General features: G+C 41.9%; 1 protein-coding gene across 3 annotated transcripts in view; it reads left to right on the top strand.

Moving 5' to 3' along the window:
- The first annotated feature begins 22,672 nt into the window (after window positions 1-22,672).
- The window catches only part of Cemip2 (cell migration inducing hyaluronidase 2), a 67,484-nt gene continuing 67,062 nt past the window's right edge, over window positions 22,673-23,094 (top strand). For 2 of the 3 annotated variants that reach the window (XR_004514869.1, XM_010638458.3), the window contains exon 1: window positions 22,673-22,767. The gene's annotated coding sequence lies outside the window, so the exon portion shown is untranslated. Of the gene's footprint in view, window positions 22,768-22,882; window positions 22,981-23,094 lie in introns of those variants that run through there. The other variant, XM_010638460.3, reaches the window with a different exon arrangement.

Genomic DNA, 23,094 nt, shown 5'->3' with positions numbered 1-23,094 from the left:
ATCCACATATAATTGTGGCAACTCTTTGGATGATCTCTGCACGGTCTTGTCTATAGTCAACCACGTTCAGTGCCTTCTCATGTTTATTATAAGGTCCGAGGTCTCGTGACAGTCTTTTAGTTTTTAGTAATCCTGAAGGTGTATTCCAGGTGGGATGACTTGCTCTTTCGATTCTAGAACAGTGGGAACCCCTGGTAGCTGTTTTCAGAAAGAAAAATCTCCTGATAGGTTCTGTGTTATTAAATGCTTTAAAGTTCATGTTTCCGTTCTTCTCCCTTGGAAAGAGAACTGTGAATGGGCAGATGCTGGTTAAGCTTGGCTCTGTCAAAATGGTCAGCTGGAGAGCTCTGCGGGCGGTTAGTAAAGCACGTTTGTGGGTGGGTGATGGAGGTGCTGCTTTGGGTGCTGTATATGTGGTCCCTTACCACTTCCTCTCCGGCTCTGCTCCCCGCCGCCGTGAACTGAGCATCTTTGCTTTGCCACGTCCTCCTCCGTGATGTTTCTCCTCGGACTCGGCGGACCCCTGAAACTGTGAGCCAAATGAATCCTCTGCTTTAAGTTGCTTGTGGATATCAGTACTGTGAGTCAGAGAGCTGATTCACGCCGACCACCTCCTTAGCATGTGCCACCGAACTTGCAGTTACAGAGTTATTTGGCACCATTTTAGATGTGACGAACCAAACTCCGTTCTACGTAACGATATAGCTGTCCCTTTCTGTTCTTCTAAACCGTCCCAGTCTTCCTATCACTAGGATTTCCTAGCTCTTTTGTGCTGGTGTAGCCATAGGCCGGCATAACAGCCACACTTGTTTTGGTGAGGAGAGCTGAACGGCTATTTATCATTAGATATGTAGCAAAGAATGCCTTCATTTGTATTTCCCTTTCATGATGTGATTGCCAATAAAAGCCTGAAATTATCCTACAGTCAGTGGCTGAGGTCTACCCAGTTTTGGGACGTGAAGAATCTCGTACAAGCAGCCGGATATCACAGGGTGGTAGGAGTTGTTCTTTGGGGGCTCTCCTTCCACTTTTTCTTCATTTTCTCCTTTTCCTGCCCCTACACCTTTTCTTCGTCCTCCCTCCCCTCCCCCTCCCTCTTCCAGGGTCTTACACATGCAAGGCAAGTGCTTTACTACAGAACTACATGTTTCCTATACATATAACAAAGCACTTTTTTTTTTTGGTACCAGTGATCAAACTCAGGATCTTTCAATTGCCAAGCAGGCAGCAGCACCACTGAGCTAAATCCCCGGCCCCGAAACACTTATTTTTACATTCTTTTTATCTATGCAAAATATTCTAAGCCAAACGCCTAACTGGTACACAGAGTGGATGCCCTAGAATTCAAGTTCAGTTTCAAACATAAAAACTGGGGCACAGGGCCTTCCTTCTCTCCCCATTGGTACCTCTGCCAACCTTTCTAAAACACTATATTAAATTTCCTCAAAGCAAGGGAAGACAAAAACCTGTTGTATTGCCGTGTATTCTAAAATCAACAGCTTCTCTTATATAGCTTTATTCATTGCATAATGAAGAAGAAAAAAGATATTCATTAGAGAGAAAAGTTCTTTTTAAAATGTTGCAAACCTCATTAAAGATAGCATGTTATGAAACAAATTTAGGTTTCTTTTCCATAGGGAAAAACAATTTTAAAAGTGATTAAAGCTTAATGTTTAATAATAATCTTAGAGCTAACACTTATGCTGAAATCTATTAGGCTTCACTGAAGTAGAAAATGTTCTGTAGAGAATGGAATGTATCACACTTTATATTTTATGTATGTTCTTTACGTAGGAATATGGCCTCTTTGAAAGTAGAACAGATAAAAATCGAAATATGTTTAAAAACTGTTTATATAATTGTGACTATGCAGTACAAAAAATTTTAGTCCACTGTACTACTTTAAAAGGCACAGGCAAATTATGTACCCTACATGTTAAAATAAATATTCAAAAATTAAAAATTAAGAGTATTAATAAAATAAGGGGCTCTTATTCATTTCCTAATTTAAAATATTCTCAAAGTGAGGATGAGGAAAGAGCTCATTTATGAAATGGACAATTGCACCTTATGAAGTATGTACAGAAGCAAAAATTGGGACCGCAAGTATAGAAATACTGATGTTTTTACTTGTAACAACACAGAATACCAACTACAAGTAAATGGAAAAACATCAGCTTGAAAAGTATTTAGCAACTTTTCCTATGCTCTCTGATATTGTTCCCAGAAGTAAGTTACACTTTCCTATACTACTTGATGGTGTCATTCACAGAGCGAACCTTCAGAATCATACAGATCGTAATGCTGTTCCTGTGCTTCTCATGTAGTTAAACTATCACCAAACATTACAGCCTGATTCTTTCTATTTAAGTAAGATCTGAAGGGAGCTGCTAATGTTAATCTTTATTATTTTTTTTTTAAGCAAATGACCAAACTATGAGTCATTTTAAACTTCAGGTGATGGCCTGGTAGCACATGCCTGTAATATTAGCGCTAAAGAGGCTGAGGCAGGAGGATGGTGAGTTTGAGACCAACCTTGACTATGTAGTGGGTTCAAGGCCCATCTGGACTACATAGCAAGACCCCTTCTGCTACAAAAGACAAAACAAACAACAAGACTCAAAACAAAACAAACCAAACCAAACCAAAAAAGTGTCAGAAACCTTAGGTGGACTTTTATTTCTAAAATTGTAATTTTAAGAGTGGTATTTCCTATCGAAATTTATGAAGGAAGGTAAATAGGTATATAAGAAACCATATTTAATGTAGTACTTTTCCAGAGTTCTTATTAGGGGCACTCATTAAGTTGGCGAATTATTGGGGAATGTCACTGTTGTGGTTTGGGTCTAGATGTCCCCCCAAAGCCTCCTGTGGTCATAGGCTGATCTAGAGTGTGTGAAGATGGAATTCATTCACGATGCAGTGCTAGGCTCAAGGGCACTAGGATTAAGGGCGTAAGTGCTGCCCACCCTAAGTAGTCTGAATAGGGTAAAAGGTGCAGGGAGCCGCTGTTAAGTCTCTCTTCTTGCCTTTGATACTATGTGGGTGACATATTGCTTCTCCTCTGCGATGCCTGTTTGTCATCCGTGCCTTGTAGCCAGCCGATTGTGGGTGTCAGGTATTTTGTCTCAGCAACGAGAAAAAACAAACAAACAAACTAACACAGTCACCTTCTAATTCAGTTCATTAAACTCATTCCTGGAGACAGAAAGCAGCTTCTTTGAAACAATTGCATAAAGCTTCACTCCAAGGTCTTCATTTAGAGAGTACTAAAATATCTTTATGATGGGTGACAGTTCATAAAATGTTCCCATGTTTGTAATTTATTTGATTTTCACAACACCCCTAACATAGTGAGAGCAGACGCTACTATCCTGTTTTATAAGGTTCTACTAGCAAACTAACAGAGCCACGCACATGGAGCTGTTCAGTGATGAAGGCAAGTTTTGGACTCCAGGTTTTTGTATCTCCAAATCTCAAATGCATTTTATAATCTTGGAGTAAAATATTCTAAATCCTTTAAGCCAACTCTTGCTACTACTGTAAGTCCTCAGTCTTTACAAACCTTACCACTGGCTGGAGCCATGTGGTATCTCTCCTTCCTGGGTTGTAAGGAAATACAGGGAAGGCAGAGTCCAGTCTCAACTCAGAATGCGTGCTGGCTGCTTGGGGCCTAGGTATGTGCAGTCACGGTTTTACCTCAAAGGAATAAACGTTAGTAAAGTTTAAATAAATTGGGACCATCTGTTTGTATAATTCTTTCCCATCATCTTATCACCATAGCAACCCACATACCAAATAAGCAAAATTTTATCAGGAAAGTTCACAAGAAAGTGCCAGTACAGGCAGCCTCCATTCGTGGTTTTAAAGTTATCTGTAGGGTTTCAGCTGGTGCTCAGCTTCCTGATCCCTGGCATCTTGTAACATTCAGCTCTTGTTCTGTTCCTGATGGATCCCCATGTTCCCAACATTTGGCTCCAGAGGTCTTGCCTGGGTTTTTGCATGACTTTCCCATTACTGAGTCCCCTTAGATAAGAACAATGCCAACAATGCATAACTGCTTTTCCTCAGAAAAGAGGAAGGGAAAAGGAGTTCTGTTCTAAATAGATTGTAGAGTTTTCAACCTGTATTGCCAGTTATCACTTAATGGCTCTTACGTTAAGATTGAAAAAAAATTAAATTTATTAAGCACATGCCAAAGAGTATGCTAAAAGCAATACATGCACCATAGTATTTAATTCTTACAGAGAGTTTATGGGACAAGTATCCTATTATCCCAATTTTACAGGTGAAGAAACTGAGACCCAGGAAATTTAAGTGGCTTGCCCAAGCTCACTTCACTTGTAAGTTATAAGGCTAATATTTTCACCCAAGCTCAGAGAAGCATGTTAGTAAAAAAGGCACTGTTTGGGAAGGCAAGGGGAAGGGCACATGGGCCAAGGGATGGTTAGTACTGGGGATCGAACTCGAGACCTTGCACTTGTGAAGCAGGTGGCAGAACCACTGAACTAAATCCCTGGCCCCCAAGGGATGGTTGAAATAACTATTGAATTCATTCCTTAACTATAAATCTGATTTCATTCATACAAAGCATTGAGGACTGATAGAAAATGAGATTGAGAAAATGAATCACAAACTGGCCCTAATATTATTATATTGGATAGTTGATCAAAATATTTTTTGCACTGATATGAAATAACACCGTATGAGAGAGTTCTGATATGCAAATCAAATTCAAAAAAACCTTGCCAGGACAGGGCTGGCCATGGTGGTTCATACCTGTAATCTCAGCTATTCCAGAAGCTAAGCTAGGACAAGTGCAAGTTTAAGGTTAGCCTGGGTAATTTAGCAAGATCCTGTGTCAAAATCAAAAGAAAAAATTTAAAGGCCTTGGGTGTAGCTCAGTGCAAGGCTCTGGGTTTAATGAGAGAGAGAGAGAGAGAGAGAGAGAGAGACAGAGAGAGAGAGAGAGAGAGAGACAGAGAAAAATTGAGAGAGAGAACCTCGCTAGGATAAACAGTGCAGTTCAGTCTGTATGACATTGCACTCATTTGCAGCACAGAAGGGGGTAAGAGTAGACTTATTTATTTATGGACCACATGTTTGCCTTTTCCTTTGTGCTCTAGCAAAGAGAGTCAATAAGTAGCTTTCACATGTACTGTCTTCATTCACTTCAGCTTGATGGTCAGTCAGGATTTTTTCATGTGAAGTCATTCAAATTGAAATAACTGCTGCTGCTGTGTACACCTGATAGGCCATGATTCAGGGGAAGAATCTTCTACTGGGTTATCCAGCTTTCAACCACTTTCATTATTATGTCTATGAAAAATAGAAGAAAACGTAGGGCTGTATGTGTAGCTTGGTTACTGCTCCAGCTTGGTGATAGGAAGGACTACAATGTTTAGGTGGAACTAAGTACAGGGAAGGGCTCTGCAGCAGGTCAGACTCTATCGCACAGGTCACTGCTCATTGCTGTTGGAGGTATCAGGGATGGGAAAGGAGCCATATGGATTTTGAGGTGAGCCCTGGTGGAAGAATTAAATTAAGATCCTTGGGAACTGGGAGTAAGGCTATGCTATCTCCAGTGGAGAATCCCATTCTTTTGAAAAATGACTCCTGCTGTGCTTCAGGGCTCTGGTAGAGACAGAAAGCCTGTCAGTGGTCACTGAGTGCCCATTGCAGGGAAAGTTCTCATTATGAGCTAGAATGGACCAACCAATCATAAGATACTTATATAATCCATCATAAAATGAAGATACTACATTCAGGATTGAGCATAAGGGGGTCCAGATGAGACACGTAAGCTAAGGGATGGACACATGGAAGGGATAAAAGTCATCCAGAGAGCAAGTGCTGTGGGTACCCACTCACGAAGGCTGCCAAAACCAAGTGTCTAACTGGCAGCAACAGAGATTGGAGAAGAGATGGACTACATTGGGCTCATTTCATCATGGAAGGGATAGTAGTTCATTCTCAGGAAAAGACACATATTCTAGATGTGGGTCTGCTTTTTTTGTGAATTGCGAGCCGTAGGCAGAACAACTCTCTGGGACTTACAAAGGGCTTAATTCAGGATCCCATGTAACTCTGTACCAGACCAGGGTCTTATGTCACAGCAAAAGAGGTGTGGGCAGAGGTCTTGGTCCAAGATCTATAACACAGGCCGCCTAGAAGCTGCCATCCTGAGAGAGTGTCTGAGCAGCTTACTGAAGGCTCAGCACAGAAGCAACACTCTGAGAGGGACGGATTCTTCTTTGGGCTTGCTGTACCTCCACATGTGTCTCTGCCATGTTGGGGTCTGACAGATCACATGGTGGCTTCCACCAAGGCTGGACTTGATTCAGAGCCCTTTCCTGCTCTGGACCCCATGGAGGGTTGCAGTCTTTGCTGACACTAAGTCTGTGGGCCAAAGCCATGTCTCTAGGTGTGGAATGTGTTGCCTTTAGAACCCAAAGAGGCCCAACAGACATTGTGCTTCCTTCATGATGGTTAAGAGTAGCAAGATGCAATAATGAATCTCTTACCTGAAAGGATAACTCAACATACTCCTTACTCTGGGCTCCTTGAAACATTATAAATGTAGCAAATTCTGAATTTTATCAGGGTTTCTCTCCCACTCTCCGGTACATGTGTACCTTACCGAAGCCCCCGGCAAGCCACTCCTTGCTCATCCAGTCCAGCTACTACAATGGCATCAGTGTAATGGGTTCCGTGATGTTTTGTGGGATGTCCAGAAGCTCCAGATCTCTTTGGACTTATATGATGTCAGGGGACCAAGACCTCAGCTAGCCCTGGGGGAAAAAACTGCAAGTGTATATCTATCTATTACATATGGAGTTCCAACTATCTTTCTTTTCTGGTCTTTCTTTCCTGATTGGGGTAGAAAAGGACACATTTATAAAATCATTGGCTGCATACTGCATGCCTGAAGCCATATAAATCTTCTCTGTCAAAGATATTACATCCCACCCAGAAGATGTGACTAGTCCACGACATGGTTAAGATTGCCAAACTGTCCTCTGTCACACAGCCACCACATTGCTCCTGTTCTCATTACTCTGTTGTATTTTTCTTTGGGGCATTTATTACAATGTGACATTGTGTCATCACGTTATGTATTATCTGCCTCCCCCAATTGAATGAGAAAGTAATGGCAGACACTTTGTCAGTTCTGTTCTTTGTCTTTAGCTCCTGGAACAAGCCTTGGTATATAGCAGGAACTCAATATAGAGTTGTTATATAAATGAATACATCCTTAGTTATCTTTGTAAAGAATAATGGACTTTTGTCCTTAATTCATCATCTGGAACTGTGGTGAATTATTTATTTTGAAAGGCAGGCATTGTTATGACTCAGAGTATTAACTTGGAGAAATATATGTTAACTTTTAGCCTCTTTCTCCTAATTTTATTACATTTTCCTTTTTTCCCCCCAGTGCTGGAGATCAAACCCAGCACCTCATGCAAGTCAGCCAAGCATGCTAATACTGAGCTGCGTTTCCAGCCCTTTCTTATTTTACTTTACGACAAGCTATCTCTAAGTTGTCCAGGCTGGCCTTGAACTTGAGCTGCTCCTACTGCAGCCTCCGGCTCAGTGAGGATTATGGAAGTGTGTCACCATGCCTGGCTTACTTCCTCCTACTTTTAAGTGCTCAGTTACTTCACCTATATCAAGTGTAGCCAGGGTCATCTACATCAAATAGGAATGCAAGGGCTTGGCTTCCAAAGTGTCTGTGGTTAGTCTACCTGCCATTACCAGCACCAGTCACTTCTCACTGCAGCCTGATTTAGGAGTTCTTAAGATAGACTTGGTGACCCTCGATGACACCAGTGGGTGGGGTTCTGGAAGCTTATGGATCTTCTGAAGTTGTGCCAGAAGAGTGTCCTCATTTCTTTTTTCCGGGGGCATGAGCCCTAGCTTTCTGCTCACTTTAAAGGGGACCTGACACCTTCCAGAGAGGTTTCAGAACTCCTTCAATAATTGTGCTTGTCACCATTCAGTGAAGCCTAAGTGCTGGTTGAGAGCGTCTCATGGTACAGGGCTATAGGTTGGGCAGAACTTCAGGGGTGGAGGAGGCCTGAAGTTATCTCCCTTTTTGTCCTCAGGTGTTAACAACATGAGAAATCTGGTCCCTGTGAAAGTTGGCCAAAAAGAGTAAAGAATAAAAACCTAGGATCAGCTAACAGTCCCTGTCTCCTCCTAGCCATCTCCTTTCCTTTAGAGAATAATATGCAAGGCAATTCATACGTCTTTAAATTCATCTCTTTGGCCATTCCATTACCCATCCATTTCTCGGTTCATTTGTCCACGCATTCGGACCTATATACAACCATAAAAATGACTCCCTGTAAGAAGTCTTTCTCAAATGAGTGAGACCTATTCTAATGTAAGTGTATAATTCCACGGAGGGATCCATGGTTGAGATAACTTTCTTCCCTGTTGCTTAATGCAGTTCTGATCTCGGACATTAAAAATAACATTTTCTGTAACAATTTCCAACATTGTACAACACATTTTTGTTGATGGTTAATATTTATCACTGAAAGTTCTGGAACCCTTCGCTACGGATCTTCCATTCCCTACACAAACCACTAATCTGACATGCACAGGGCAAAATGACAACTTCACTTGCCTTGCTTGCTCCCTCTTTATCTCAGAAGAGCGCCATCTGCCGCCTATCCAGGGGCCTATACTTCATAGGCAGCCAGGAGACATTCCGATGCCTCAAAAGTGATCTGAAATTTTCTGTTACATAGCATTTCTCAGCCCTCCCTTGACCATCTATACAGAATCCCAGATGTTTGAAAGGTGACTCCCTTCCTGGTCCCCTTCTTGAAGGACGCAGGGTCCTCACCGACATGGCGATGGGTGTAGCACGTGTCTCTCTACCTCTACACATTTCTATCAGGCGTTGTCAATAGAGATCTTAGAAGACATGGACAAAATAAGCCAGTGCTTGAACACAGTCCAGGACCAGATTAATTCCCTAGCGTCTGTCCTGCTCCAAAATAGACATTTTCTCAGCAGCCCAAGGGGGAACGTGCCAGGCTGTAGGGGAAGGGTGTTATTTTGTTAACCGATCAGACATAGTCAAGGCAAAGGTTAAAGAATTATAGCAGTGCATCAAAAACCTTAAGAAATATCCTGAATATTTCTTCATCTTGGCCTTTTTTTTTTTTCAATCCCGATAAACAAGGAGTTAAACTGGATGATCTCGATGTTTCCCTCTAAGAATTCAATTCTGGAAGATATTTCAAGTTATACTTTGATGTGCTTGTTTTGCAGATGCATATCTTGTATATATCAAGAAAGAAAAGAAAAGAAACCTAAACTTTCAAAGATTTCCATAAGTTCTTTTTTTTTTTTTTTTTTTTTTGGTGGTACTGGGGCAGGCACGGCCCCACTGAGCTACATCCCTCCATCCCAGCCCTAGAAATCCTTTTGGCAATATGTTGTAATACTGAATTCTTACAGCTTTCAGTTAGCTTTTTGACTAGCTCAAACCTGATGTTGTCATGTAAATTTAATTTCACTCATTAGTGGAGCTCGTTTGAACTTTGTCCTTCAGTTCCGTGTGTATACTCTCTATGCGTAACAGTTCAATGTTTCTCTTTTCTTCTAAAAATAAATCTAGCTATTGTTAAAGAATAGAAAGGCAGAATGGACAGAAACCTTGACTATAGATGGTTATTAGCTTTTCTGCCTTGATTAAAAAGCATTATATGAAACAATGATCTGCACTGTTCAATGTTCAGTGAAAAACAGGGAGAGGTCAAGGGTTTGTTTGGATGAAGAGAGACTGATCCTTGGTTGGGTGCTGAGCTCTGAACTGAGGGGAAATTCTGTGCAGGACACTGTTGAGCAAGTGGACAGTCTGGATATGGGCTGTGTGCTGAATTTGCTAGTTATGTTGTGGTAATAAAAAAAAAATTTCCAGGATCTACATAACTGAAGTGTTTATAGGCATTAAAAAAAATGCAGGCCAGGGATTTAGCTCAGTGGCACTTGCCTGCCACACAAATGCGAGGTCCTGAGTTCGATCCCCAGTACCAAAAGAAACAACATCTGCTATTTATTTTCTTTTTTTGGTACCAGGGATCAAACTCCAGTCCTTGCCCTTGTAAAGCAGGCGGTAGAACCACTGAGCTAAATCCCCGGCCCCTGCTATCTTTTTCTTTTCTTTTCTTTTTTTGTGAGACAGGGTCTCACTATGTAGTTGAGACTGATCTGGAACTCACTGTGTAGCCCAGGCTGGTCTCGAATTCACAGCGATCCTCCTGCCTCAGTCTCCCAAGTGCGCCACCACATCCGGCTTCTGCTGTTTCTTTTCAAATGGTTGAGACAAAATATATCTTATGGTGAAAACAGAAATAAAGGTATGCAAATGTGGCAAAGCATTGGCGTATGGTGAATGTATGTGAAGGGTACACAGGAGTTTTCACACTGTTCTTACAACTCCTGTAAGTCTGAAATGATATCAAAATGAAAAGCAGAAAGAAAATTTTTAAAGACCTCTTCAGAGCACATTCTAGTTTTTTCAGGTGGAGTGAGGAGGAACATGATCAGAGAAAATTATAGCTATGAAATTGCATTAAAATGTGACATCAGGACTTTTCTTCAATTTATGTCGCCTATATGCCAAGTTTTTTATGCACTGAAAGGGAAGCAAGGAGACGATAAAAAATAGACAAAGGCTTTTGAGTGAGAAAGAATAGGGAACGTTTGCTAACAGTTTTCATTATGAAAAATTTAATTTATAGAAAATAGAGGATAGTAAAATGAATGCCCATGTATCCATAACCCACAGTTAACAACTGTTAACATATTGCCATAGATTTTAATTTATTATTTTGTGCTAATGTCTTTTAAAATAAAGATGTCATGACATTTCACCCCAATACTTGGTGGGAAATCTAAAGATAAGTACATTTTTCCTATGTAATTATAAGGCGATCATTACACCTGACAAAATTAGTAATTCTTTACTGTCACCTAATTCTTTGTCTACATTTAATTTTCTCCTTTCATCCCTAGTGTGTCTTGTGATAACTTGGTTAGATAAGACTCTGTATTGTCCCTGATTATTTCATATCTTAAGTCTTTTGTAATCTACGATAGGCCTTGTCCTAGTTCTGACCTTTAACTTCTTTCCTCTTGCTACCAGAAAATAACCTGGGGCTGAGGTTTGGGAGGGTTAATAGAGAGATTGAATAAGACTGAGTCTATACATATCATGTACTAACTATACAAAAATGTTTAATTTAAAAGTGAGGAATGTTTATTTTTCCTGAAACTGAATGCAGTTTGAGCGGTGTTTATCATTTCCTAGAACTCACTTTCTGCATTTCTGTAATGAGAGTTCCTCATTCTGTCCAATCCATAAGTGTGTCGACCAGACAGTTCATAAGAGCATTCTGTTCACTCATATGCACGTGTATACCCACATTGCTTTTTAAAATTGTTATTATTTTGCCCAGCAGAATGACTTCATCACTTTGAACTTGAGAATTAACTTGAGTCATGAGATCTAAATATTTCCAAAGGCAGAAAGAAGCAAGGAAAGGAAAAGTCCTTTGGGTCCTGTTCATCCCGTTATTCTTCCCCTCTCAAGATCCAAACCCTGAACCTAAACTGATGGTAATAACCACAAACCAAAGCTGCAAACACCGTATGTGCTGTGGGTTGTCCTGCCCTCTGCTCCAAATCTGAGCCTTGAGCCTTGTGTAAGCAGCTGCCAGATGCAGTCTGCGGCGAGAAAGAGCCTCATGACGGTGTGTGACCTGTTGGCACAAACAAGCCACCCTCCCGGCTCTGCCCTTTCCCCTCTCCATGCGTCAGTGGCCCTGCAGTACACAGCATGAGCAAATGTGATGCTCAGTGTTATTTCCGCTGCAAATGAAAGCTCGGGTTACTTTGTCATGCGGTGACACCTAGGGTCTGGCCCTAGGAAACATCTCGGGTTTGCTGTTCCACTCTCTGAGTGATATGCTGTCCCCAGTGTGGAAGATTTTGCTCCTTTGGCCTCACTAGGTGCAGATATCTCTTGTTTCCTGTTTTATGCTTGTTTTTCTGTCACAGTCAAATCCCTTTAGCTGGTCACATCTTATGGATGTGTGCTGAAAAGGACCTCAGAGTCATAAAACCACACGCATTAGTCAAATGTTCTTCACACTATTACTTATGTGCAGTGGGGAAGTGGTTAAGGCCCGAGGCTCCCAGGGTTCAAATTTCTGGTACCTAGTAGCTGTCTAATTTCCACACACTAAGACTCTGAGTACTGAGTCTTAATTTCCTCACCTATAAAGTAAGGATACTAATAACATCTCCTCCTGGGGGTGTTTATGGATCAGAAGACTCGATATCTGTGTGTAAAACACACATCATAGCGCTGGCTACTAGCAAGCACCATTTGTGTGACTACCTGCAGGCATGGCTTCTTCACAAAGCGCCTCCAGGGATGGCGGACTCCCAAGGTCATTAAGCAAGTCATTTAATCTCTGTTCAGTGCCATCTACCATATGTGCCTCTGGGGATTGTGTGATCTGGGGACAAGAAGGGAAATTCAGTACCAAAATTATACTAGAAGCCATGGTTGATTTTCTTGCATGTTGTGTGTTGCAACATTGTATATTATTTGCCTCCATTCGATGACTGACATGTGGAAAACAGAATCAAGGAGGATCTGGGAAAACTGTCAGAGTCAGACAATTAGTAAATGTATAAGTCTGGATTTGAATGTGGGCCTTTTAGGCTCCAATACCTTAAATCATGGAAGTGCTTTACCCATTAGGACTTCAGTTTCTCTTTGTGGTTGGCATGTAGTGAGTTCTCAAATTTTAATTTTTATAATAATTTATACACTGCCAGTGCCCTTTAGGACCATCCCATCCTTTTTTTCCCAAATCCTACTGAGGCAAACTGCTTACAACCCTTCCCTTTATTTGATTATACTGCATGAAATGTATACAGACTAGACTTGCCTCTGGAAACTTGTGTCCCATAGAAACAATGACTCACGTGTAAAGAAGTGCTTGCCAGAGATTCCTTTTGAAGTTCTTTCTCCTGTAGTGTAGCAAGTTTTGGAGTCAGTATTCAGTCCCTTGCCAGTTCTGAGAGGAATTTCTCTTCTTGTATTTTCACTAAGATAATTAATCTTCTTCCTGGGGCTCAGAGGAAGCAATTCAAGGTCCGCATGCATTTACTTGAATTCTTTATCAGATGTGTGGCTGTAGCTACTTGGACAAGGCCAGGTTGGAGCCAGCCTGAAGCAGCCTGTTTTATTTTGGACAGTCTTTGTTATTTACTTTATTCACTCAATAGCCATTTAAAGAGAGCAAAGATCTGTGCGCCCAGTGCTGAGTTGGACTCTGGGAATACACTGGGAAGTTGAAAACACCAAGTTCTTCCTGAGACTGGACCAAACTTTCTTTAATATTGTAGGTGACTTAAAGATGATGAGAGAGAGTGGGTCACACTGACTTTCTCTGAACCTCGGTTTCCCTATATGTGAAATGAGGTTAGTTATACCCAATAGGAGATTGAAAATTTCAGATATTGAAACAGAATGCCTAAATGTACTAGCTACTCTTATATATATGTCACATTAATTCAGGTACTGTCCTAATAGCTCTGGGCAGTGAGTACCATTATGGTTCTCTTTTTACAGATGAAGAAATGGAGGCACAGAAAGGTTAAGTAACATATCCAAAGTCACACAGCTACTCAGTGGTAGAGCAGTGGTGATTTGGGAGGGCATGCCTCCAGCATACTGTTTGGCAGCTATTTTTATGTAAAGAAGGGGCTGAAAGAGGGACAGGAGACAAGTGGTTCAGAAAGTAAAAGGCAACTTAAAGACTGAATTTAGAGTCTGGTCTTTAACCAATGGTGTCACTGCTCTTTAAAACAATAGGTTATGGCTTGAAATCCAGTCTCTCAGTGGGGCTTTCTTGGTCCCTGCTTGCATGAGCCAGGTCTCCTCATGCCTTTCCACGTAGTTCTTGGCAGCAAGTAGTAGTATTTTTTTCAACATATCATTTGTTAATTTCTTTCACCAGTTCAACTTGCAACTTCTACATATATTTTTTTCACTTAAGAGTACTTTCCTTGGTATAGTTTGGTTCCTAGCTATTTATCACTTTAAGTCTGTCTGCCAAACAGGCAAAGTGTAGTTTCAACAAAGGAATAATTTCCTTAATATATGTAAAGTCTTTACAAATTGATGAGTAAATGAACAACAGCTACATAGAAAAAAAAAAAGAGCAAAGGAGACAAACAAGGAGGGCACAGAAAGGAAACATCAGGTGCTTGCACTATGTGGAAAGACATTCACCCTCGACTACTGTCACTACCACCTGCAGAAGTTGGGGTGCCACTCTTCCCCATGGCAAATGGAGGCACAGGGTCGGTACTGTGTCTGAATTAATTTCTTCCAGTAACACACGCTGCTGGTGAGGGCCCAGGAAAATAGGCATTTTCATCTATTGCCCTTGAAAAAATACACTGACATATGCTCTATGGAAGACTGCGTATTACCTATCCGCGTCATAAGTAGATAGGTCAGAGTTCCTCAGTCTTGGCACTACTGATATTCTGGGCAGATAGTTCTTTGTTCTGTGTGTTGCAGGAGGTTTAGTACCATGCCTGACCTCTACCCACTAAATGCCTGTAAACACGCGCCCCCCTCCCCCGCAGCAATGTGACGATCAAAACTTCCTCCAGACATTGCCAAACATCCTCTGGGGAACAAAATTTATCCCATTTAAGAACCACTAGTTAGGACCAGGGATTTGGCTCAGTGGTTCCAGTGCCTGCCTTGCAAGTGCAAGGACCAGTGTTTGATCCCTGGTACCAAAACAAAAACACTAGTTGAGGTTTTTACTGATGTATAACACATATCCCAAACTTAGTGGTTTAGAATAACAACTATTATATTTGCTCATAATTCTGAAATCTGGCTCTCACTCTGGATTAGGCACATTCTCTGCTGTACTTGAGCAGTCACTTAAGTGGCTGTGTGTGTTTGGGGACAAATAGAGCTACACTCAGCTGGGATATTGAGATGGCTGGGTTTTCTTTCTGTGATGGCTCTGGACCTCTTTCCTCACTCATGGCTGTCAGTAAAGCAAGAGACTGGAGAAAACAATACTCTGTTCCCGTGGCCTCTCCATCAAGAGAGCTGGGTTTCTACACGTTGACTACTGGCTTCCAACGACAGAAGAATTAAGCTTTCCGGGCCTCTTAAACCTCTTCTTGACTTTCAAATGAGCAGTGTTTCCACATTTCTATATAATGTGAAATGTCTGTATGGAAAAGTAGTGGATATTGCAACTTCTTTTTATTTCCTGGGTTATCTGGGCAAGGGTAGTTCACGCAGAGATTATGCAAAAAGTTTGCTATTGGCCTTTCCTGGCTTTACAGTGTTTAAGTCTGGATTCTCTGGTCCCCAGGCTTTAACTCACTCTGTTCATATATCTTCCTTCTCAAATTTCTGTTTTGAGTTAATTTCCTTAGATATTAACTTTCACTTCCTCAGAGATGAACTCCCCGACCACAGTGTCATAGCTCTTTCCCTACAACATTTTTTGAAGCCTCTCCTTAAACCATACTTCACTTGTTGTGTAGGCCAGAGCAACTCATATGACCAAATACAAAATCAACATGAAATGGGAGGAGACTTCACATGAAAGAGAATATCAAGAATATTCAAAGTGTGGTTGCATTGAAGGCTCTCAGTCTGGCGCTTTCTTTCTCTTAGCACTGGGATTAAACCCAAGGTCTCATGCTAGCTGGAAAAACATTTTATCACTGAGCTATGACCCTAACCCAGTTTTCTTTTATGAGAGGGAGTAACCTTTATTAAAGTGTGGGGTCTTTGCTGTCTCGTTCACTGTCCAAAATCTATCAATATTTAGTATATGAACCAACAAGAAATAACTGTTGAATCAATTAACTTATTTCTGAGTTATTTTTTGTGGGGGGGTATTGGGAATCGAACCCAGAGGGTGCTGAGCTATATCCCCAGGCCCCACCATCAGCCCCCACCCTGTAAAATTTTTAAAATTTGAGACACAGTCTCACTAGCCTGTCCAGGCTGGTGTCAAACTTGTGATTCTTTGCCTCTGCTTCATGGGTTGTTGGGTTATAGGAATGTGCTAACTGCACTGGGCTTGAGCTCTGAGTTTGCTAAACTTTAGCTCATCTACAAAAGATCCTGCTTTAACGTGACCATGGGAAGGACTCTTCTTTCCTTTTAAATGCACCTGGTACATTTTAACAGTGGTTTTCTAAAAATGATTTAATTTAATCACATTACCAAGTGAAATGGAATATAAAATCAAAATTTCTACTTTTATTATGAACAACATTTTTCCATTTTCTTAAGAACAGGAAATATCAGTTTCCTGTTTTTGTTAGTTTGTTAATATTATTTCAAGTTATCTTTTTTCCAGCTTTATGACGGTATACTTGACAAGGAAAAGTTATATATATATTCAGGGCGAACCATATGATGATTTGATACACATATACATTGTGTAATGATTACCATGATCAAATTTCAACACATCCTTCATCACATGTACTAATCCAATTATCCTGATTATTCAGAATAGTTTTGTTCATTGCTTTAGGGGAAAATGTAGAAATGTCAGAAAAAGATTTACGGATTCAGCTGGAGTAATACTTTCAAGAAGTTGTTAACTGGATTTTTACATCAAGGTGAAATCAAGTTTCCTGGAGAGCTTTTGTTATCCATGTGGCCTGGGGATTTTGCAAGATTTTTTTTTTTTTTGTACTTCAGTTCTTTTTAAACAATGACCGTTGAAAATGTAGAGGGCATTTATACAATATTCTTTGAGGAACTTTGACAGATGTGCATTTATGCATGTAAGGTACTCCTAATCCTGCTTTTCCTTTCTAAATATGGTCTTTTGAAGAAACTCTAAACTTCTGGAAAGGCTGGGTTTATATTTCTTTACTGGTTGCCTGGAAAAAGGAACTGAAAAGAAGGGATAAAACCCTGGGGATAATGTATGATTTCAGAATACTGATATTATCTCAAAGTAAAGTTTATACATTATATTATACCATTTCCTGTTGTTGTAACAAAATACCTGGCTACTTTATAAAGAAAAGAGGTTTATGTAACCTGGAGTTTTGGAAGTTGAAAGTCCAAGTTTGGGGAGCTCCATCCATCTGCTAAGGGCTTTGTGCTGGATGGCATCACAATGTATTTTTTTACAACTCCCTCTCTTAGGAACTAACCAGGGTCCCTAGAGAGCTACATGAACCCATCCAAGAGAAGCAACCCCAGGGAACTAATTACCTTCCATAGGCCCTGCCTCTTGGAGATTCCACCACCCTGGAGAGCAAGCCTCCAGCGATGAACCTTTGGGGACACTCAAACCAAAGCATATAATCACTATTGTTCTCCTTTTTTCTACCAATCCATTTTTTAAAATGTTTTGGTCTACATCCATATGTGGCTATAATGTAAAAGTGCTATCTTTCTTATGTATAGTTTTTCAGTGTACATATATCATGTCATCCTCAAACAGAATACCGATAGCAAACTATGTATACCTTAGACAAGCTATAAGAAAAGCTTAATCTGTAATAAGTTGCAGAAGCAACTTCATTTTGGTTTAGTGACCCCAGACAATTTATTTTGCTTCTCAGAGGCAGTCCTTAACAGTGAAATGGGAACTGGAGAGATGCCCCTTCTAATTCTTAGGTCTGGGTGCCAGGAGCAAAACAATACTACTTTTATAAATACAGTTGTATAGGCCATTTAAAAAGAATACTATGAATATATCACATAAAAGGGACTGTGCCAAATTCTGGAAATGTTGGATGAACATCAGTTTTTTGTTTCTTTTTAAGATTACAGAGTCATGGTTTTGAGTGGGAAAAGGACGAGGTTTAATTCTTACTGATCTAACAGAATTTAGAAGTTTAAAATACATAAATGTTTTTCCTTTCCTTGAAGTGACTGTATGAAAGTTTTAGCTATATCCAAAGTACTTGCATCATAATTTAATGCAAGTGTCCAGAGAGCTGAAGAGTAAACAAGCGGTCTTCGTAATGAGCTGATGAAGTGTGAGAATGAGGTCGGTCGGAGGGAAGGAAAGAAAGAAAGAAAAGTTTGTAGACACAGCTGTGCCACAGCAGAGAAAGGTCACACTAGCATTCCGTCATGTTATTGCAGAGCAGACAGGGGAGAAATTCTTCTAAGACTTTTAAGTGAGGTGAAGATGGCAAACAGTTTATCAACACCTTCCTAGTGAAGCATTAGTCAGCTGGAGAATCGTTTCCACACCCATGCACCAGGGGCAAGGGGAGCGAGTATGAACAGAACAACATGGTTTCAAAATGATCCGCCCAGACCCTCATAGGATGAAAGACTATTTGAAGGGATTAATTTCTAACAGCCTGGGGGAAAACAGAAAGGGGAAGAGTGCCTAGAGTCAAAGGAGGTTCTGTCCTAAAAGGATTTAGAGTTGGAAAATGTAAAGCAAGCAGAGGCTCTGGAAGTGCTGAACACAGTGGGGCACAAAGTCTTTCCACACCCAGGTAGTTGACCTCTTTCTCCCTCCCAGAGGCCTCTACCAACTCCTTTTCATCACTCAGCAAACAGCATTGTCACTCAGCATACACTGTGTTGGGCCTTGGGGATTGAAAAATGTACAAGGTTCCATCTTGAATCTCTGAATTCAGGTATCCAGCCCACCATCGGTCCAGTCCAATTCAGGTATCCAGGGGCAGAATGGGGACCACCAGGCAAGACTCATTGCGTAGTCTCATTGCAGATAGATAAGGTCTTAGCAGGTACATCTACATACCGAATCATCAGTGCTGAGGGCAGCTCATGGGAGGTCTTGGTATGTTTCCTGGGAGGTCTTGGTATGTTTCCTGGACAGGGTGACGTTTGTTAGAAGAAGAAAAAGCAAGTGTGGGAAAGTCAGGGTCTGCCAGGGTTGTTGAAAGGGGAGGACTGGGATTTCAGGGACAGTGGAAGAAGACACATATGCAGGGGCAGACAGGTTTGGAAAAACAAGGCCTGTCTGAAGGGTGGCTGCTGTTCTCAATGTCTGAAACTTCCAGCTTCTGTTGGTGGGCCTAGTGCCTGCAATTTAAGGCTTGACCATCTGAGCTGGATCTCAAGAACATGGACTTTCCTGTCCCTACTGAGTCACTGTGAATATAACTGCGCGTAAAATTCCAATCATGGGGGTCTAAGGAAGAGACGACCAGAGACACCAATTACAGCATTTGCTGAGCATTCATTAGATGTGCAGCCCCTTATTGAATTGCCATAGTTAGTCCTCACAGTGACTCCATTGGCCAGGTACTATTAGGATTCCTATGCTAAAATGAAAATAAACAGCCATAGCGTCACAGAGAGGCTGGGCATCTTGTCCAAAGTTGTACTAGTGAGCTGTGGACCTTGGATCTAACATAGGCAATCTGACTACAGGATCTCAACTCTTAGCCTATGTGCTATTCTGCCTCAAGTCTCTGAATGGGGACTGGGGATTTCGCTTAGTGGTTCTAATGCCTGTCTCACAAGCACAAGGACACAGTACAAAAAAAAAATGACTATGAATGGACAATCATGACTAGAAAAACAACAACAACAACAAGAACAACAACAACAACAAAAAACCCAACAGATTGAGCTTTCTCTCATTTGTAGAGAACAGTGTAACAGTGAGGATGTAAGCAGGTCACGTACCAATGCAATTCCCAGATCTGCCTGCAAGGACTTTCTGGCTGCCCGATTCTGAGTGAGGGGACTGCCTTGGCCGCAGAGTTTCTTGCCAAAGGTTGTGCCACTCTGCAGAAGGGCACGTACAGTTCCAGCCATTTAGGTCTAGTAATTAGACCTAGTAATTAGGTCTAGTAATTCTACTGGCCTATCTGGAGGCCACTGAATGCCTATTGAGCTCAACTTTTCCTTCTGGCTCATCCTGCCTCCTGCCCTGCTTTCTGCCACAGGTGGCAGATGCCACTGGCATCTTTTTTTTTTTTTGTACGGGGGTCTGAACTTGTTACCTTTCGCTTGCAAGGAAGGTGGAGCTAAATTCCCAGCCCCATCCTGGCATTTCTTGGTGCTCAGTCACTGAGAGCCTGTTTTCTAAGAACCCAATCAATGGCATCAACTCCATTGACCAGAGGTCTATGTGCTCTCTAACCTGTGACTTCCTGTCACATTAGTTTCCTCTGATTTTTCATGCTCCAGATTAAGTAACTAAGAGCAAAAGTTTATACAGTTTTCAAAAACAAAAACAAAAACAAAAACAAAAACCTGACAAATGGCACAGGGTTCCCCTCTACTCCTGCCCCACTTCAGCGTCTTCTACTCTCGACATCAATTCCCTTGGTTTTGGCATAGATGCAGGCTGTGGAAGACCTCTTTACAATGTAAACGCTCATTAAAATGGTTTATATGTATTAGTCATTGCTTTTATCTGTGATACTGGGGCCTGAACTCAGGGCCTTGCCCTGGCGAGGCAAGCTCTCTCCCCCACAAGATGTATTCCTAGCCCCACCCTCTGCCTTGCTTATTAGTAGGTGCTATTTTTAATATATAAGTAGTTGAAAGAATTAGTTCTACTAGGCTGTGATCTGCTTTGGGCAGACTCCTTAAATTTTCCTCTGTGTCCCATCCCTGGAGTGAGAAATATAACTTCTGGAAGGATTTAACTAAATAACATATCCTAACATCGACCAAAGTGCTTGGTGCTTAATAAGGATTCAGAAAATAGGCATTTTTGTATAAAGATGGCATAGCAGAGGACTCAGCGTTTTTGTTTCCTGTGTGGTTCTGAACCACACTGCCACAACTTGGTAGATCAAAGCAATAGAAATTGATTCTCACACTTCTAATTCTCATGCTTCTGGATTCAGTTGTCAGAATCCAGTTTCACTGGTCTAAAACATCAAAGTTCAAAGGGAGAATCCTTTCCTGAATCTTACAGCTTCTGGAGTTTGCTGGCTTCCTTCACTCATGGCCATATCACTCCCAATCTCTGCATCCATGGACACGTTACCATCTCTTCATCTCTGTGTGTCAAATCTCCTCTGCCTTCCTTTTTAAAAATTATTCATTTTAATTGGTACATTTTAGGTATGCATTATGATTACATCCATCATGGGAATTTGTACCTGTACATGATGTATCTTGGTTCTTGTTGTTTCCCCATTCCCCTGCTCTCCCTTCCACCCCTCCAACCCTATTTACAAAAAACTTTCTGTTTTTTTCTTTTTCCTTTCCCTTCTTTCCTTTCCCTCACTTCCCCTTTCCCTTTGGGCTGTTTCTTCCTATTTCACATTATACATTTTGGTCCTCATTTACACTTTCAATTTCTCACACCAGAAAAACTATTCAGTATCTACACAGGTGTGTCCTATTTATTTCACTTAATAGCATGGCCTCAGTGTGCATGGGTGAAATTACAACAGACCCAGCAGAAATCCAGAGGATCATCAATACCTACTTTGAGAACCTGTACTCCAATAAGATGGAAAACACAGAAGAAATAGATTTCTAGATACACATGAATTACCAAAGTTGAACAAGGAGGATCTAAAAATTCTGAACAACCCAATATCAATCAATGAAATTGGAAATGCAATTAAAAACTTACCAAGAAAGAAAAGCCTGGGCCTTTTGAGGGCTTCGCTGCTGAATTCTACAAGGCATTTAGAGAAGAACGATCGCCACTACTGTTTAAAACCTTCAGTGAAATCGAAAGGGAAGCAATACTCTCAAATTCATTCCTGGAAGCAAGCACCACTTTGATCCCCAAAGCAGAGGAAGACTCTGCCTTCCTTTTATAAAGGTGCATGTGGTTGCAGTTGGAGCTGATTCTGCAAGCCTAGAATAATCTAGATGCAAGACCCTTAATTTAATTATGTTTGCAAAGACCCTGTTTGTTTATCAGGTAACATTTACAGGCTCCAGAGATTAGAATCTCTTATCTTGGAGCGGGCATTTTTCTGCCTACCAAGCAGTTGGTCTCAGCTCCTGTCCTATGTTCTTAAGAAGCAGTTTTAAATATCTCACTTCGCAGCGACCACTTAGTTCCGTCCCTTCCATCTTGGCATTTAAAAACATTCTAAGACTTTTTACTCTACTCATGGTGGCTCAGGAAGGGGCTGGATACGTGTTTAAGAGTCTCAAAAGTAGATCAAGTTACTGTTTTGGGGCCGTCTTTCCAAGATTCTAATTAATTATGGATGAATTCTAGCACCATGTCCCAGATTTACATTTTCCAGACACCTCTCTTATTCAGGATCTCAGTCGATGTCTAGGAATGCGAGGGTTTCCATGCCCTAAGGGATTCTTATCCTCAGCCAAGTACACTGATTCCTGCTACAAAGTCCTGACCCCCCAACTCCCACAGGATATTCCCCTTCCTGCCTTCTGAGTGAGTGTCGTCAGGACATGACTGATTTTTTACTGGAAGGGTGGGGCAAACAAAAAAGAGCAACCCTGAAAAGTTTGCAATCCTCCCTGTACAGTATTCACCGAAAGAGTTCCCTTGCGGGAAAGCTTCCAGTTCCGAATTAAATAGAGGATGACGACGGCCGGGACTTGGCAATCCTGCAGCTGTCATTAGCTAGGGACCTCGTGGGTCTGACCGACAAAGCCCGGCCACGCCCTCGGCGGGAGCCAGGGTTTTCCCTGTGGGACAGCAGCTTCCGCGAGGGGGCCCACGGTGGTGGCCAGGCTACTCCGGACCCGGAGCCGGTGTTCGCAGAGAGGTACCGGGCGTCGGGTGGGCCGGGGACTGGGCCTCAGATCCCTCCCACTCCCGCCCCCCGCAAGCGGCAGCCACTCCCGAGAGGCGCGGGCAGAGGGTGTGGGAGACGCAGGTCTATTCTGGCCTGGAAGCTGGACGCTGGGGCTGCTCCGAGTACCCAGTCCCGGGGCAGGCTGGTTCTCCCGAGAGGGCCGAGGACCCGGCTCCTGGCCAGGTGGGGTCAGCCGCGGGGCGGCGACCCGACGCACCGGAGAGGTTGTGGGGCTGTGGAAGTTCCTTTGCGGACGAGGGGACGCCGAGTCGGGGTGACGGGGGCTCCCTCCGGGGG

This window comes from Fukomys damarensis, unplaced genomic scaffold, assembly GCF_012274545.1.
Source record: "Fukomys damarensis isolate Sample0158 unplaced genomic scaffold, DMR_v1.0_HiC HiC_scaffold_31, whole genome shotgun sequence".
Classification (NCBI taxonomy): Eukaryota; Metazoa; Chordata; class Mammalia; order Rodentia; family Bathyergidae; genus Fukomys; species Fukomys damarensis.
The sequence above is the reverse complement of the archived record's forward strand: the minus strand, read 5'-3'. Positions and strand labels throughout refer to the sequence as shown.